The following is a 16,898-nucleotide window of genomic DNA, read 5'->3' on the forward strand; positions in this document are numbered from 1 at the left end:
ATTTCTCTACAGTTTTACCGTGCCTAATTAGAAACTTTAAAACTGATACTAGCACGTGGATAAATTCCCCATTTAAGTTTCCTTTCGACTCAGCACATAACTGCATCAAACATTCAGCAAATGTTCTCACACATGTGCTCTAAAATACCACTATCTTCAGAGTTTTACCTACGTAAGTCTATTCAAAACCCCATCCAAAATAACGTATATTACAGAATTACTCAGTGAAATATACCGGCAAAACTTTGCGTATACTGCTCTCACCGCTACACTTTCTACACCCACAAGCAATTAAACTTTTAATGAAGTCTGATAACCACCAGCCACCAGGTTTTGTACGAATAATAATTACAAATAAACTAAACACATTACACGAGAAAACAATGCAAAATACTACAAGTAATACGTGTTAATAGCCCCTCGAAATTTTCCCCCAAATCTTATGTACAGTACCATTTATATTTGTCTCTTTCGTAATGATTGGTGGAACTTATTTATGTTCTGTCGACATCTTCTTACTACGACTTGTGCGGCCAATATTAACTCATTCCTTGGATTAAACTGTGACTTCGTGATTTATTACTTACATCTTAAATTTACCAAATGACCCCTTACACAAAACCGAAATATTCCTCCCCCTCCCCTCCCCCCCCCCCCCCCACCAAAATTCTCAAAACCACGCATGAAAATACACTAACTTACACACTTATATTAATACACATGACGCTTTTCTTTTACAATGTGCAACTCTGTCGTTGTCGCCTCATATAAAATTTGTCTCGCCAGCGTGAGTATCTTCAGAATCTTTTTCTTTTGCGCTTTTTCACCTGTTCAAATTCGGGCCCTCTTTCCTCGCTCACTAACGGACATACAGAATTTGTGACTACCTCCGTACCCATCTTTTAAATTCGAGAAATACATACTTTCATTCTTCATCAGATTTCTTCATTTCCTTTACAGTTTGCACATCTTTCATTTCACCCCTCTTTAAACACTCTCCCTCAAAAGGTTAGTTTCAGCAACTTTCCCTTTTTCTTCGATATTTATGGCACACATCGTAATTTCAGGGCAACCCTCAATCTCACTATCCATTCCTAAATTCTCCTGATGCACCTGCAACTCATCCATAGGGTTTAAATCACCCTCAAAATCCGTCATTTCATCGTCGCCATAAGCATCCGGTATACTGTTGCCTTCCTCTGAAATAACAATATCAGTAGCTACAGCATTCTCTCAACTAACCACAAAACTAAAAACTTCGTTTCCTTACAGAAAACATCACTATTTCCGTCGAATCACTACAGTCTTTATCACTGTTGACTCCGTTAACATGTACTGATAGCTCATAAGCTTCTTTACTTAAGACATCCATTACATCTGTCGATACATTATGAAGTCACCGCCTTAACTCCGTCAATCTCTGCCGATACACTAAATACATTGCCGTTTCTGATTCGTTCTACATTAGAATTCACGGCAAACTCAAATTGCACCAAACTCGGATATATCTCTGTCTGCTTTGCTTTTTGCCAACTCTCAGACTCCGCCGCAACTTGATGTTTTGACACGCCTTCTAACACATTTTCACATTCGTCCTTCTCCATCCACTCATAATTCATTCTTTCATCAAGAGCTATCGTTTGATTTCCATCAACAGAAATAAATGCACACATTCCTTCCTCCAGGATATATAAATCAGTGGCGCCAACCTTCGGAACTTCAGCACCTAAAACATTACCTCTATCTCCCTTTAACAATAAATCGTCCACATCCACAAATACCTGACGCGGCTATAGCGATGTCGCCTTCACGAATACCTGCAAACACCTCCGTCGATAAATAACAAAATTCATCTCCAGTGCCGGCCGTGGTGGCCGAGCGGTTCTGGGCGCTACAGTCTGGAACCGCGCGACCGCTACGGTCGCAGGTTCGAATCCTGCCTCGGGCATGGATGTGTGTGATGTCCTTAGGTTAGTTAGGTTTAAGTAGTTCTAAGTTCTAGGGGACTGATGACCTTAGAAGTTAAGTCCCATAGTGCTCAGAGCCATTTGAACCATTTCATCTCCAGCTGACTAGACTACAGCTTCGCCGCCTTCACTTAAATCTTCATATATTTCTGTCGATGCAAAACCGTCTGTGTTACTTTCACCTATGTTAATTTTTACTCACTTGTGCCTTGTTAAAAATCGTCATACAACCCACTTCCACCAAATTCAGATCCACCTTTACCTTCCTTCTTACTACTGAATTTACCACTAAACGTGCATTCATTTCACAAGATAAATACTTCAGACTAATATTATTATTAGCCAACCTCTCCAACACATTTCACCATATTTCTTGCGCCCTCTTCATGATTGCACTACTTCAACTCCATTTTATTTATACCTCTTATAACGTACACCTCCAACATTTTCGGCTTCTTTGCCGAATTTTCGTCACCCATAGAAATCTTAAAATAACGTGTCCTTGTCAACACCGGTTTATTTCGCCATCTCCTGACCGGACATGCGGCGATTTCTTATTTCCTGATCTGATATTCAGGCGATGCATTTCGAGAGACTCCTGTTCCTCAAATCTTCGTTTCCAATTTTGATTTCCTTTGTGAGAATTCAAATTTTCATTTCCCCTGTTAAAATCATTGTTACTATTGCGCTGGCAATTATTTATGTGGTTCTTGTAATTCCCATTCTGGTACTCACTTCCCTGTCTACTGTTCCTATTATAATTTTATATTGCTGGGATTTCAATGCCTGTTCAAGATTCTCAATAAAATCTAAAAACTCGTCAATATAATTTTCAGACTGTGGACAAGCTCCCGTTCTAAAAGTTTCAGTAGTCACCTCTTGAGCTTTGGTAATCCCTGTCAATATCTCCAGCGGACGATTGCGGACGATTTACGCGCGTAAACGAAGCAAGTTTGTACACAAAAAAACTCGCATCGACCCATTTCCACATCTGAATCTTGGTCCGTTCAGGAACTCATTCAAAATTCACGTTTCTTTCACTTGACACAGAATTTGTTCAGGAAACAACTCTCAAACATTTTGCAGGCAGTAAATGAAGCAGTCATTAAATTTGCCCATGATTGTGCATTGGCTGGAGATGTCTTTCACCGAACTTAATTTTTGTCTCTTCCGACTTCCCTCTACAAAACCCTCTCGACTCGAGCAAGTTAATGAAGTGGATGATATTTTCCGTCATTTGCAAAGCCTTTTGTCGTTCCTAAACCCACCCGTGCAAATCCTATCACAGTAGTAGCCTGCTCTGCTTCTAAATAACTTAGTTCTGCCCTCATTTAAACTGCTGATCATGCAGCATGCCTTCTTTAATCAATACACATTCAAAATGTTCTCTATTTTTAAGAAACTCTTTCTCACATTCTACAACTCTACCTGACACGTAGTTGACCGATTTAGTAGTCACTTCCTAGAGTATATTTTGCCTCAGCTCACAATTCTTAACATAGCTAGCCACCTAGTTTCCTATCTTTTCCCACCCCACCCCTCCCGCCTCTCCTACCTTTTTCTGCTGTTTCGTCTACGGCGTTCACCAGGCCAACTTCCTATGAAATTTTTACCCATGTCTACCATTATTACTTCTAAATACCCCATCACTATCTGACGTAATTTTTTTACACCCCCCTTTTACACTTTCAGTATTTCAACAGAGAACAGAATTTCCTTGTCCCATTTCTGTAGTCAATGCCCATATACTAGATTGCATTGCCGTCGCGTTAGAGTTGAAATTGGACAGAACTTCCTTTAATCACGCCATTGTATCAACAGCAATTACGTGTGTTTTATCTGATTTAGGAGTAATTTCCCCACTAGTATCGTCCCTCTCAACATTATCACATTCAGTTTTTGGACTAACTATCCCACTAACGTTATTTGAACCACACAGACTGGGTGATTGCTTAATCGTGGGAAGCTCTCCAACACTGACAGTAACTCTGCCGGTTGACACATATTGATACTATCGGCACTATTGCTTACTTGGCGGTCATGCGGGCTGCTTCTGCCGTACCGATGCTGCTGCTACTGAATGTGTAGATGCTGCCATTACGAGGCTGCGAAAGAAGTCGCCGCTCGTACGCAGCGCTGCCGCTGCCGCCGCGTCTCCAGTGCTGCTGGCCGCTGCAGACTCGAACTCAGCGCCCCTCTTCGTAGCCTCCTCCATCTGTCTTGAAGTTCCGCGCCCAGCTTCCCCACACCTAACTTCTGCTACCGATTCTGACCCACGCAACTGCTGCAAAATCTTATGCTCGGAGGCCTCCGCGCAGACTGCCTATCATGTAATAGATTTTTAGACCTGGATCACAGGAATAATCTCTTCCAAATTCTAATGGTGGCAGGAGTAAAACACAGGAAGCGTAAGGCTATTTACAATTCGTACAGAAACCAGAAGGCAGTTATAAGAGTCGAGGGGCATGAAAGGGAAGCAGTGGTGTGGAAGGGAGTGAGACAGGGTTGTAGCCTATCCCCGATGTTATTCCATCTGTATATTGAGCAAACAGTAAAGCAAACAAAAGAAAAATTCGGATTAGCAATTAAAATCCATGGAGAACAAATAAAAACTCTGAGGTTCGCCGATGACATTGTAATTCTGTCACAGGCAGCAAAGGACCTGGAAGAGCAGTTGAAGGAAATCGGCACTGTCTTCAAAGCAGCATGTAAGATGAACATCATCAAAAGCAAGCCGGCTGGGGTGGCCGAGCGGTTCTAGGCGCTACAGTCTGGAACCGCATGACCGCTACGGTCGCAGGTTCGAATCCTGCCTTGGGCATGGATGTGTGTGATGTTCTTAGGTTAGTTAGGTTTAAGTAGTTCTAAGTTCTAGGGGATTGATGACCTCAGAAGTTAAGCCCCAAAGTGCTCCGAACCATTTGAACAAAAGCAAAACGAGGATAATGGAATGTAGTCGAATTAAATCCGGTGATCCTGCAGGAATTAGATTAGGAAATGAGACGCTTAAATTTGTAAACGAGTTTTGCTATTTGGGGAGCAAAATAACTGATGATGGTCGAAGTAGAGAGGATATAAAATGTAGACTGGCAATGGCAAGGAAAGCGTTTCTGAAGAAGAGATATTTGGTAATATCGAGTATAGATTTAAGTATCAGGAAGACGTTTCTGAAAGTATTTGTATGGAGTGTAGCCATGTTTGGAAGTGAAACGTGCAAATAAATAGTTTGGACAAGAAGAGAGTGGAAGCTTTCGAAATGTGGTGTTACAGAAGAATGCTGAAGACTAGATGGGTAGATCACATAACTAACGAAGAGTTATTGAATAGAATTGAAGAGAAGAGAATTCTGTGGCACAACTTGACTAGAAGAAGGGATCGGTTGGTAGGGCATATTCTGAGGCATCAAGGGATCGCCAATTTGGTATTGGAGGGCAGCGTGGCACAGGATGGTGTAGCATGGAGAGCTGCATCAAACCAGTCTCTGGACTGAAGACCACATCAGCGACAACATCACAGGGTACTGTATATTGCTCAAATTAAAATTGCAATTCGAAAGGGATTAGACTCATATCCCGGACGAGAAAACCTTACCTGCGACCGTACCTAGTAATTGCTGCCAATGCTCTTCGAAAGAGCAACCCATACGAGCAAACCAGTTGCGTCTTTACCCGCGGTTACTTCTATGTTGGGTACTTGGGCTATGCCCTGTTCTGTTTAGAAAAAAATGTAAGCATACGGCCGAGTAGCGCACGTCTGCTTTCCGGCTCCGCAGCTAATTCGCAGCTAATAATGATCTGGAGCTGTGATCCTGCAGTCGAATAGTCTAAGCATTGGTGGGAATCGCGAGTTAATGAAGTACACAGAACTATATAACAAAGGATAAATGAATGCTTTAGTAACAAGGGATCTATCCTACTGTCTATAATTAATCTAGACAAAAGAGAATTATGTTAAATGAAATACACAGAAACACATAACAATAGATAAATGAATGCTTTAGAAACAAGGGTTCTATTTTACTGTCTATACTTAATATAGACGACAGAGAATTGTGTTGAATGGTATTTACTCAAGAATGGACGTCTAAAATGATTATATGATAGCGGAACCAACACAGGTAGCAGTTACTTCAGTAAAATATCTGGGAGTATGCGTATGGAGCGATTTGAAGTGGAATGGTCATATAAAATTAATTGTTGGTAAGGCGGGTGCCAGGTTGAAGTCCATTGGGAGAGCCCTTAGAAAATAAAGTCCATCAACAAAGGAGGTGGCTTACAAAACACTCGTTCAACCTATACTTGAGTATTGCTCATCAGTGTGGGATCCGTACCAGGTCGCGTTGACAGAGGAGATAGAGAAGATCCGAAGAACAGCGGCGCGTTTCGTCCCAGGGTTATTTGGTAAGCGTGATAGCGTTACGGAGATGTTTAGCAAACGCAAGTGGCAGACTGTGCAAGAGAGGCGCTCTGTCCAGGTTTCGAGAGGGTGCGTTTCTAGATGAGGTATCAAATATATTGCTTCCCCCTAGTTATACCTCCCGAGGGAGATCACGAATATAAAATTAAAGAGATTCGAGCTTGCACGGAGGTTGTCCGGCAGTGGTTCTTCTCGCGAACCATACGCGACTGGAACAGGAAAGGGAGGTAATGACAGTGCCCTCCGCCACACACCGTTGGGTGGCTTGCGGAGTATAAATGTATGTGATCCTACGATATTCAGTGAAAGTACGACAGAAAATACTCATCTAAAACGTAATAAAGGTGCATTGAGAGCATTACGAGAAAGGTAGGAAAATCCCGAACCTAAACTGTAATCAACGGTACACGAGAGCTAAATCCATTTCGTAATCATAACACACGAAATATTCACAAACTCAAAAAGGTTCAAAGTTCAACAGGATGATTTACAAATTATCGCCCGCGAGATGACAAGTAGAAACTCATACTCGACCATCCTCAGCTCTGTAATGCAATTGGAATTGGTTACAGTCCTATTGTGCAGCACATTCAGACCTCTCGAAATAAAAAGTCCCAGAATCTATCACCCACTCCATCAAAAATCGCACGATACCAAAAGGAGGTCTCTCTATTTCCAGAATGAACCTCCAAGAGTCCTCCTTCTCCGAGATGTGACGTAGAAGTTAGTCTCGCAGAGGCCGGTCACCGCCTGCAACTATCAGCTATGCGGCCGAATAAAACACTATATCACAGGCAAGTCAGCCTTCTTCAAGAACTCGAAATAAAGTGTCCAGAATCGCTCCCTAGAGCTCTTCATCCAAAGCGTTAGAGTGTCCAGTTGACTTCCGTTGTGTTCTACTGCTGTTTTAAGTTCCCTCCCCCTTAAACTGAAGTTAATTTATTATAACTGAATAATATGCAGGTGCTTGAAGGGAAACTCTTAGGTGAGAGGAGTCACTTCCCCAGCATTTTTATACAACTATCTCCCACTCGTCTGGTATAAAATTAATTACTCCACCTGGAATAAGACCTCTGTGGCTCTGTAGAATTCCGGCGATCGTCGACTCTGAAATTTTTTTAAAATAATCAGAGGCACAATCGTGCTCCGTGGGGAAGCCGTCTTGTTTGCTGTGACGTCCTCATTCTGCACCATGGAAATCACCGTATAAGTTGTGTATCAGTTTCGATAAAATCCAGAATTTAATCTCTTAAAATACAGCATAAACGACCGCGGTGCACGCTCTACTGATTTCCCAGGATGCAAAGTGCCCTACGAGTTACGACACACCAAATAATGTTCCGAGCCACAAACATGGGAGAAATTAATGTAACCAAAGAATTGACGTTCCTTTTCCATTCACGAAATTATAGTTTTCCATAAACGATTTTCCTAGCTGCATTCCAGTATACATCATCCTCCTGTATGAGACGAAATGTTGTCACAAATAAATTTCATTACGTATTCAAGATGGCAGCCAACAATGCCGCTAATTATAGTTCCACTGCGATCCTATTCTCCGCAATTGTAAATCAGGAGTAAGTAAGTGCATTGTACACATAATGTTCACATTCTATCCACAGAGGTAACCTGTCTCTCGCAATCGTAAGGAGTTTCTGCGCCAGATAAATCATTTGCTCCGTTACACATAAATATTTGTGCTGTAAATTACTATGATTAGAATTGCTTTCCGTTATTCATTAGCTGACGGCCGGCTTCACCATAACCACATCGTCCGTAAGTCCTACAGAAATATGATACAAGATAGGCTGTCCGTTATTTGTTGGCTGAAGGGCGTCCCTATGAAAACTACATGGTCAACAAGTTCTATAGAAATTTGATTCATATGGACCATTCCTCACACTAAACAAATATATTACAGTATTCAAATAAAGCGATGTTATGACACTGATACTGACTCCAACCATTCACAACATATACTCATATAACTGAAAATTTGTTCAAAATAAATAAGCTAGTAATCTTGCGCAAGTGCCCTCACGTTAAATGACCAAGAATTATCGTTAAATATTGTTTAAGCAATTGTTTATACCTTCTTGACAGAAGCATCTTTTCAGTATCTTTTCTTAAATATTGTTTAAGCAATTGTTTATATCTTCTTGACAGAAGCATCTTTTGGTTATCTTTTCAGTTGTGGTGTCCACTAACACAAGTGACGAAACACTTTTAAATTATCACAATTTTTAGTAGCACTTGCAATCAACATTTAAATAAAGTTAATGGCCAAATAGTAAACTGTTCGCTAAATAACTCCTCTGGTGTGACAACACGTGAGGTATTCACTCTTTTTTCATTGGCAGTGTCAATGTGGAGAGTATGATGTTCTGACAAACATTTGCATAATAAAAAAGATGTAAAAGATATAATACACCAATAAATAAAATAGATACAGATACGTAGCTTTCACGAATGAGACCTACAGAGCAATACTGTTATCTGAGATATCAAAAATGGTTCAAATGGCTCTGAGCACTACGCGACTCAACTGCTGAGGTCGTAAGTCCCCTAGAACTTAGAACTACTTAAACCTGACTAACCTAAGGACATCACACACGTCCATGCTCGAGGCAGGATTCGAACCTGCGACCGTAGCTATCTGGGATATCGTATGAAATGAAATCTAGCGTTTAAAAGTTATTAATTCAGAGGTTCGTTGTGAAAATGTTTATTCACTGTGAAATATTAACTTTTGTTGTTTTAAAGATTGTAAGAGGTATGCGCTATATGCACTGCCTGCAACAGGCAAAGGAGAGTCTCTGACCAGAGAGCAGTATGTAGTTAGTTGTTGCTTGTCGCTAGTCGGCAGCAGTCTTGAGCAGTCTGCGTGAGTCGGCAGTAGTCTGCGGTAGTCTGCGCGTGTCGGCGCTCTGCTCTGGTCGGGACTCTGGAGGATGAGTATTATTGTTTAAGGTAAAGAAGCAGCCTTGCGCATATCTAGTAATATATGTGTACTGTCATCCAATTTCTTTCAAAAAATGCCCCAATAATAATTTTTATAATATAAAGTAATTTTTTTTTTAAAAAAAGCATTCATTTCAATTCAAAGATTTTATCCAATGAATAATTAATTCCTTTCACGAGTCACAAAGCATAGGCCAGCATTGCACGGAGCTGTGCCGAAAATTTTTTATGTAAGAGCAGATATATTCGCAGTTTTTATTGAGGTAAGAATTTTTTGCTTTTTTTTATTCAGAGTACAGGGTCGAGGCGCAGCGTTGCTGTCGTCATAAAATTTACCGGTTTACTGAATTTTTTTATTATTTTGGTGCTTAGGAATTATTCTGTTTCGAACTTAACATTAAATGAGAAAAGAGTTTTGTGGGAACATTAAATGTGAATGCATTTCTGCACAGAGATTATAAATGGGAGCCAATTTTGTTCAGAGGTTACAATAACTAAAGTTCATTTAATTAATATATTTTTTGTGGGGAGTTTACACTTGCTTCATTTTAATTAATATTTTTGTGGGGAGGTTACAAGATGTTGAAATTATTGTTGTATCATTGGACGCACCCTGTTTTTCTGGGACGCTGTGGTATTCATATTTACGTTAGTACGTAAATTATTAGAGACTCTCGAAGAGCTGTAAGCCGCCATCTTGTCCCAAAGTCCGCGAATGCTGGTCATTCTGCATTCTGCCAAGCGACTGACAGTAGTCTAGCTTTTCTCTTTTGGATTTTATCTACATTCGGCTACACCGCTATTCTTCGTCGCAGACAGGCCTAGAACGTCCGCTCTAGCAGTTCTGGGCGGCCTAAATACACGTAACGTTACAACGCGACGGGTAGCGGAGACTTATCACAAAGGCATGAAATTCCTGTCTCTTTCTAACTCTTATTATACCAAACGTGCCTCATCGATAATTTTCCCTCGTTTTTCTGCTCATATCTCTCCCTATCGCTCGTCTTTTACAAAAACACATACACACAAAATAGTGCAGTGCTGCCAAAAAATGTTAGCGTAAAAGAGTGGTGTCGACAAATGTGCTAGATAATCAGGACTTCCGCTACACTGTTCCGTCAGCTAAACTTTTTTTTTGTGTTGTTCTGTGGTATATATTTTTCGAATCTCAACGGATGCCAGATATTTGAATGGTGTTATAGTACAGGTCTATAAATGTCTCTAAAGCAGCGTCTTTCGTAGAAAAGCTGTAGGGTTACTGTAACCTACAAATCGAAGGCTGTAGTCTGTTCTACTTGCAACTTGGCCAATATGATCTTTGCTATACACAGCGCCAAAGAACGTGATTTCCAGGTTTTTAAACGAGATGACGGAGTACTTTTGAGATCCGTTAATTTCCTATATTTTTCTATTTTATTCATCTACTACATTCTGAAAAATTTCATTCTTTTGTGACTAAAGGATTTTGTGTGATACATTAAAGACGTTAAATGTCATTGATGTATTTTGTTTTTAATTCTTCAATTTAATTGTGCTCATCTAAACGTGGCAGGTTACACGCTATAACGTAACAGTAAGTATGTGTTTGTAAGAAAGCATGTTGAAATGCATAGAATTTAAACTGGAAGCAACTAATGAAGCCGAAATAAAAATGATTGTGTTTAACTTTTTTCAATGATTTTATTTGCAGCTCCTATGAGTGCACAAATCTACAGTTCAATTCTCGAGGACATTTTCAGCAGATATTATCCGTACATAAAGCCATTTCCATTCACGTAGTCCTAACAACTGGCTCTTTAGTGTGTGGCGCCTGTAGTCTCAAGGCAGGTTTAACACACAGTCTAACTGATATTACTTAGCCAAACAGTATTTGATATTCAGTTTATGGACTACATTTTATAAGATGATCGTAACACGATTGGGCATAGTGTGACTTACTCGTAGTGTCTCTACGATGCGTAACATGTTGACACTACACATTACTAATGTGGACTACTTATAAGCCGTCTTGATTGCAAAAATGTTTATTCACATTACTGGTTTCGGTTCCTGTGACGCAGCCTGTGAAGGTTGCTGTGCGTGGTCGGGTTACTCCCGTAACCGAAATTGCAGATCTGAAGATGGTTCTAGAGGAACCGAAACCGGTCATGTGAATAAACATTTTTGGAATCAAGACGGATTATAAGTAAAACTGTATAACCAGTGATTGCTGTATCCCATCATACATTATGTCTCTTTTTGCAAACTTGCGGGTATCCACACTTCAGTACCCAGTATCAAAAGGCACAGAGATTACCAGGAGCTCTTCCATTCCTCAGTGTTTCAGTCAAGCCATCACACCTTCACATCTGCAGTAACCGTAAATTACAGGCCGGTAGTTTTTCGAGAGGAGCTGGTGCAGGCCAGCATCCCAGATGTTTTCCATCTGGCTTACAAAAGCCGAATTTAGTGGTCAAAACATCACCCCGAGTTTGTAATTGGTATTTATTACAATCAGTGACTGCCTTGTTTTCATCTCTCTTTTTTTGTGAAGGACTGCAAAATTAATAGTGTACGAGCTGGCTGACAAACGGTAGGAGTTTTCTTAAGAGGACTGAACCACAAAGACTGGGTTTCAGCCCAGGCAGCCGACGTGGCATTCACTTCCCCTACCCCTGAATTTCAGGTGGTGGGCGGGAGAGCCTCCTTCCGGTATAAAAAATTTATTGTTCGAAGATGCATTTTAGAAATATAACAATCTATTCAGGTGTTGTTTTCGAAAGGCCAGAGACAGAGCCACCGTTTGCCTCTGCGTCCACACTAACGTTCTGTTTAAATTTCTAAAACATGTGTGACTACATGTAAGCTCTCCTATGTGTCAAGTTCAGAATCGTATCATTGAGAGGGATAAGTGTCCTGGTTTCTTCCTCTTGTCACAACAAGATAACCTTATTACTGATATTTTACTGGACGCAACTAGCAATGCCTGTTGGCAGGCGAGATTCCTGCTCCGACAGAAGCATTGAAGTTTCAGAACATTATGAGAGAACGCACTTGTTGCTCAGAGATCGAAAAGAACCCTTGCTGCTCAAGGAGAACATGGAGTAAACGCTTGCTGCTAAGAGATCGTGGATTAACCACTTCCTGCTAAGAGGTGTCTAGCATTCTGCGTGGTTTCTCTTAGTTCTAAGGCGTCTCCCTACCACTTTCGCGCAACGACGCTCTGAGCGTGATTATTAGGGAATTGAATAGCTTGAACCCGGTATCTGTTGCTGGTAAGGAGACGCCAGACAACACATGACATCTACATCTACATCTACATTTATACTCCGCAAGCCACCCAACGGTGTGTGGCGGAGGGCACTTTACGTGCCACTGTCATTACCTCCCTTTCCTGTTCCAGTCGCGTATGGTTCGCGGGAAGAACGACTGTCTGAAAGCCTCCGTGCGCGCTCTAATCTCTCTAATTTTACATTCGTGATCTCCTCGGGAGGTATAAGTAGGGGGAAGCAATATATTCGATACCTCATCCAGAAACGCATCCTCTCGAAACCTGGCGAGCAATCTACACCGCGATGCAGAGCGCCTCTTTGCACAGTCTGCCACTTGAGTTTATTAAACATCTCCGTAACGCTATCACGGTTACCAAATAACCCTGTGACGAAACGCGGCGCTCTTCTTTGGATCTTCTCTATCTCCTCCGTCAAACCGATCTGGTACGGATCCCACACTGATGAGCAATACTCAAGTATAGGTCGAACGAGTGTTTTGTAAGCCACCTCCTTTGATTATGGACTACATTTTCTAAGCACTCTCCCAATGAATCTCAACCTGGTACCCGCCTTACCAACAATTAATTTTGTATGATCATTCCACTTCAAATCGTTCCGCACGCATACTCCCAGATACTTTACAGAAGTAACTGCTACCAGTGTTTGTTCCGCTATCATATAATCATACAATAAAGGATCCTTCTTTCTATGTATTCGCAATACATTACATTTGTCTATGTTAAGGGACAGTTGCCACTCCCTGCACCAAGTGCCTATCCGCTGCAGATCTTCCTGCATTTCGCTACAATTTTCTAATGCTGCAACTTCTCTGTATACTACAGCATCATTCGCGAAAAGCCGCATGGAACTTTCGACGCTATCTACTAGGTCATTTATATATATTGTGAAAAGCAATGGTCCCATAACACTCCCCTGTGGCACGCCAGAGGTTACTTTAACGTCTGTAGACGTCTCTCCATTGATAACAACATGCTGTGTTCTGTTTGCTAAAAACTCTTCAATCCAGCCACACAGCTGATATTCCGTAGGCTCTTACTTTGCTTATCAGGCGACAGTGCGGAACTGTATCGAACGCCTTCCGGAAGTCAAGAAATATAGCATCTACCTGGGAGCCTGTATCTAATATTTTCTGGGTCTCATGAACAAATAAAGCGAGTTGGGTCTCACACGATCGCTGTTTCCGGAATCCAAGTTGATTCCTACATAGTAGATTCTGGGTTTCCAAAAACGACATGATACTCGAGCAAAAAACATGTTCTACAAATCTACAACAGATCGACGTCAGAGATATAGGTCTATAGTTTTGCGCATCTGCTCGACGACCCTTCTTGAAGACTGGGACTACCTGTGCTCTTTTCCAATCATTTGGAACCCTCCGTTCCTCTAGAGACTTGCGGTACACGGCTGTTAGAAGGGGGGCAAGTACTCTGTGTAGAATCGAATTGGTATCCCGTCAGGTCCAGTGGACTTTCCTCTATTGAGTGACTCTAGTTGCTTTTCTATTCCTTGGACACTTATTTCGATGTCAGCCATTTTTTCGTTTGTGCGAGGATTTAGAGAAGGAACTGCAGTGCGGTCTTCCTCTGTGAAACAGCTTTGGAAAAAGGTGTTTAGTATTTCAGCTTTACGCGTGTCATCCTCTGGTTCAATGCCATCATCATACCGGAGTGTCTGGATATGCTGTTTCGAGCCACTTATTGATTTAACGTAAGACCAGAACTTCCTAGGATTTTCTGTCAAGTCGGTACATAGAATTTTACTTTCGAATTCACTGAACGCTTCACGCATAGCCCTCCTTACGCTAACTTTGACATCGTTTAGCTTCTGTTTGTCTGAGAGGTTTTGGCTGCGTTTAAACTTGGAGTGGAGCTCTCTTTGCTTTCGCAGTAGTTTCCTAACTTTGTTGTTGTACCACGGTGGGTTTTTCCCGTCCCTCACAGTTTTACTCGGCACGTACTTGTCTAAAACGCATTTTACGATTGCCTTGAACTTTTTCCATAAACACTCAACATTGTCAGTGTCGGAACAGAAATTTTCGTTTTGATCTGTTAGGTAGTCTGAAATCTGCCTTCTATTACTCTTGCTAAACAGATAAATCTTCCTCCCTTTTTTATATTCCTATTAGCTTCCATATTCAGGGATGCTGCAACGGCCTTATGATCACTGATTCCCTGTTCTGCACTTAAAGAGTCGAAAAGTTCGGGTCTGTCTATTATCAGTAGGTCCAAGATGTTATCTCCACGAGTCGGTTCTCTGTTTAATTGCTCGAGGTAATTTTCGGATAGTGCACTCAGTATAATGTCACTCGATGCTCTGTCCCTACCACCCGTCCTAAACATCTGAGTGTCCCAGTCTATATCTGGTAAATTGAAATCTCCACCTAAGACTATAACATGCTGAGAAAATTTATGTGAAATGTATTCCAAATTTTCTCTCAGTTGTTCTGCCACTAATGCTGCTGAGTCGGGAGGTCGGTAAAAGGAGCCAATTATTAACCTAGCTCGGTTGTTGAGTGTAACCTCCACCCATAATAATTCACAGGAACTATCCACTTCTACTTCACTACAGGACAAACTACTACTAACAGCGACGAACACTCCACCACCGGTTGCATGCAATCTATCCTTTCAGAAGAGTTCAGTGAGACTAGCGATGATGTAATCAAATACTTAATTTCAGCGTCAGCTCCACTGCACTCCCTGTAAAAGAATGTTAATACTAACTAAATTTAGTGAAGGGGTTCAAGGCTTTCCTAATTTTAGTTACCTGGTAAAATAACGTCGAAAAAGCAGTTAAGTTTACCATTGGAATTTTTATTCTACTCACAAAGCATTGTTTATAGATTGCGCTATTGATGATAGGAAATATTTTAATACAGGATGATAAAAACCCACTGCGATCAACAAAAATGTGAACGAATAGTCCCTGAATGGATTTCCAACTTCTAGAATGGATCGAAAGATGACCTATGCCATATCACATCTATAATCTAGGTTTAAATTAAGTTTCATAAAAGAGTAAACTATCAAAATGGTCTACAGTGATCCTCAGTTATCTTTAATTACTTGTTTAACTTGTCGTAAATTACAGTGGCTGATGTGGCTTCTCTTTAATTATATAACAGAAAAATCATCGCGTTTCGGATTTTAACTTCAAGTAGCAAATGTGAATACCATGACCTTTAATTGACGATCGAGTCTAGCATTACGCAAAAAGGGGATGTAACAGATGAGACTTCTGCAGTTCTGAGTGAAGCCTTGTGCGCTCTTATGCGGCATCGCGAGCGTTCATTACCTTGTCGGTGGTTAGTCAGCGTCAGGGGGCGGCGGGCGGTGCAGTTCCACACACTTCGCCGTCTTGGTAGCAACTCTCACGAATTTCTCTTCACTGCAATTTACCGAAATTGGTTTAAGAAAAAGGTATCTGGCTGTGTTTTCAACTGACCAATCAGGGTCTCAATGTTAACCTTAAGCTCCGCCTATAAAAATTCTGTCTATCCAATGAGAAACGTTATACTTTTCGTGGCGAGGCAATGTTTTTAATGTTTGCAACGTAACAGAGACGCATATAGTCTCACGCTAAAACTTGCAGCTGGTGTGGCCCTTTTAGTGTTATTGTAAGATCCATACTGTTCTTCTGGAGGGCTCTATCTTTTAACATCGGCTGGGGAGTGGTTCTGGTGGTCGGCTGGCGATGTGGGTGTCCGTCCCTTATCGTAGGGCCTCCTAGCTTACACGGCTCTGCTCTCGGCTTCTCGTTTCTCCCCTCGAAACTGCGTCTGTTTCACGGTGGGAAGGTATGACATGCATTTAGGCATTCTTGTGTTAGTCTGTGGTATTCCATTTGCTCACTCGTTGATCGTATTACTTTGGTTAATTTAATGTCAGGATTTATTCGGAGCTATGTGACATACTGCCGGATTTGCTATCATGTCAGGGTTTTCAAGGAAGGTGCTGGATTTGCCTGACACCTTACATATCACCACCCTTCGAACTTAATTTTTGCACTGAAGTTAGGCAATGATTGAATCGTTGTCTAAGTCAATCAAAAATTATTCCTTTATCGAAATGTAGTTGCCTACTGTTCAACCACGTTATTCTAGTTTTATGCTAGTTTGTATTACTAATTTATATTTTTATATTCTCCCACATTATTCCTAAAAATATGTTTATATTGATAAGAGAAGAATATTTTTATGCTATTATCATTATTAATTATTTATTATTTTCTTTCTTTTTTAAAGTGTGAAGTTTGTTTTTTTTAAGAAGTTTGCTATCGAAAG

Source organism: Schistocerca serialis, chromosome 6 (genome assembly GCF_023864345.2).
Source record: "Schistocerca serialis cubense isolate TAMUIC-IGC-003099 chromosome 6, iqSchSeri2.2, whole genome shotgun sequence".
In the NCBI taxonomy this organism is placed as follows: domain Eukaryota; kingdom Metazoa; phylum Arthropoda; class Insecta; order Orthoptera; family Acrididae; genus Schistocerca; species Schistocerca serialis.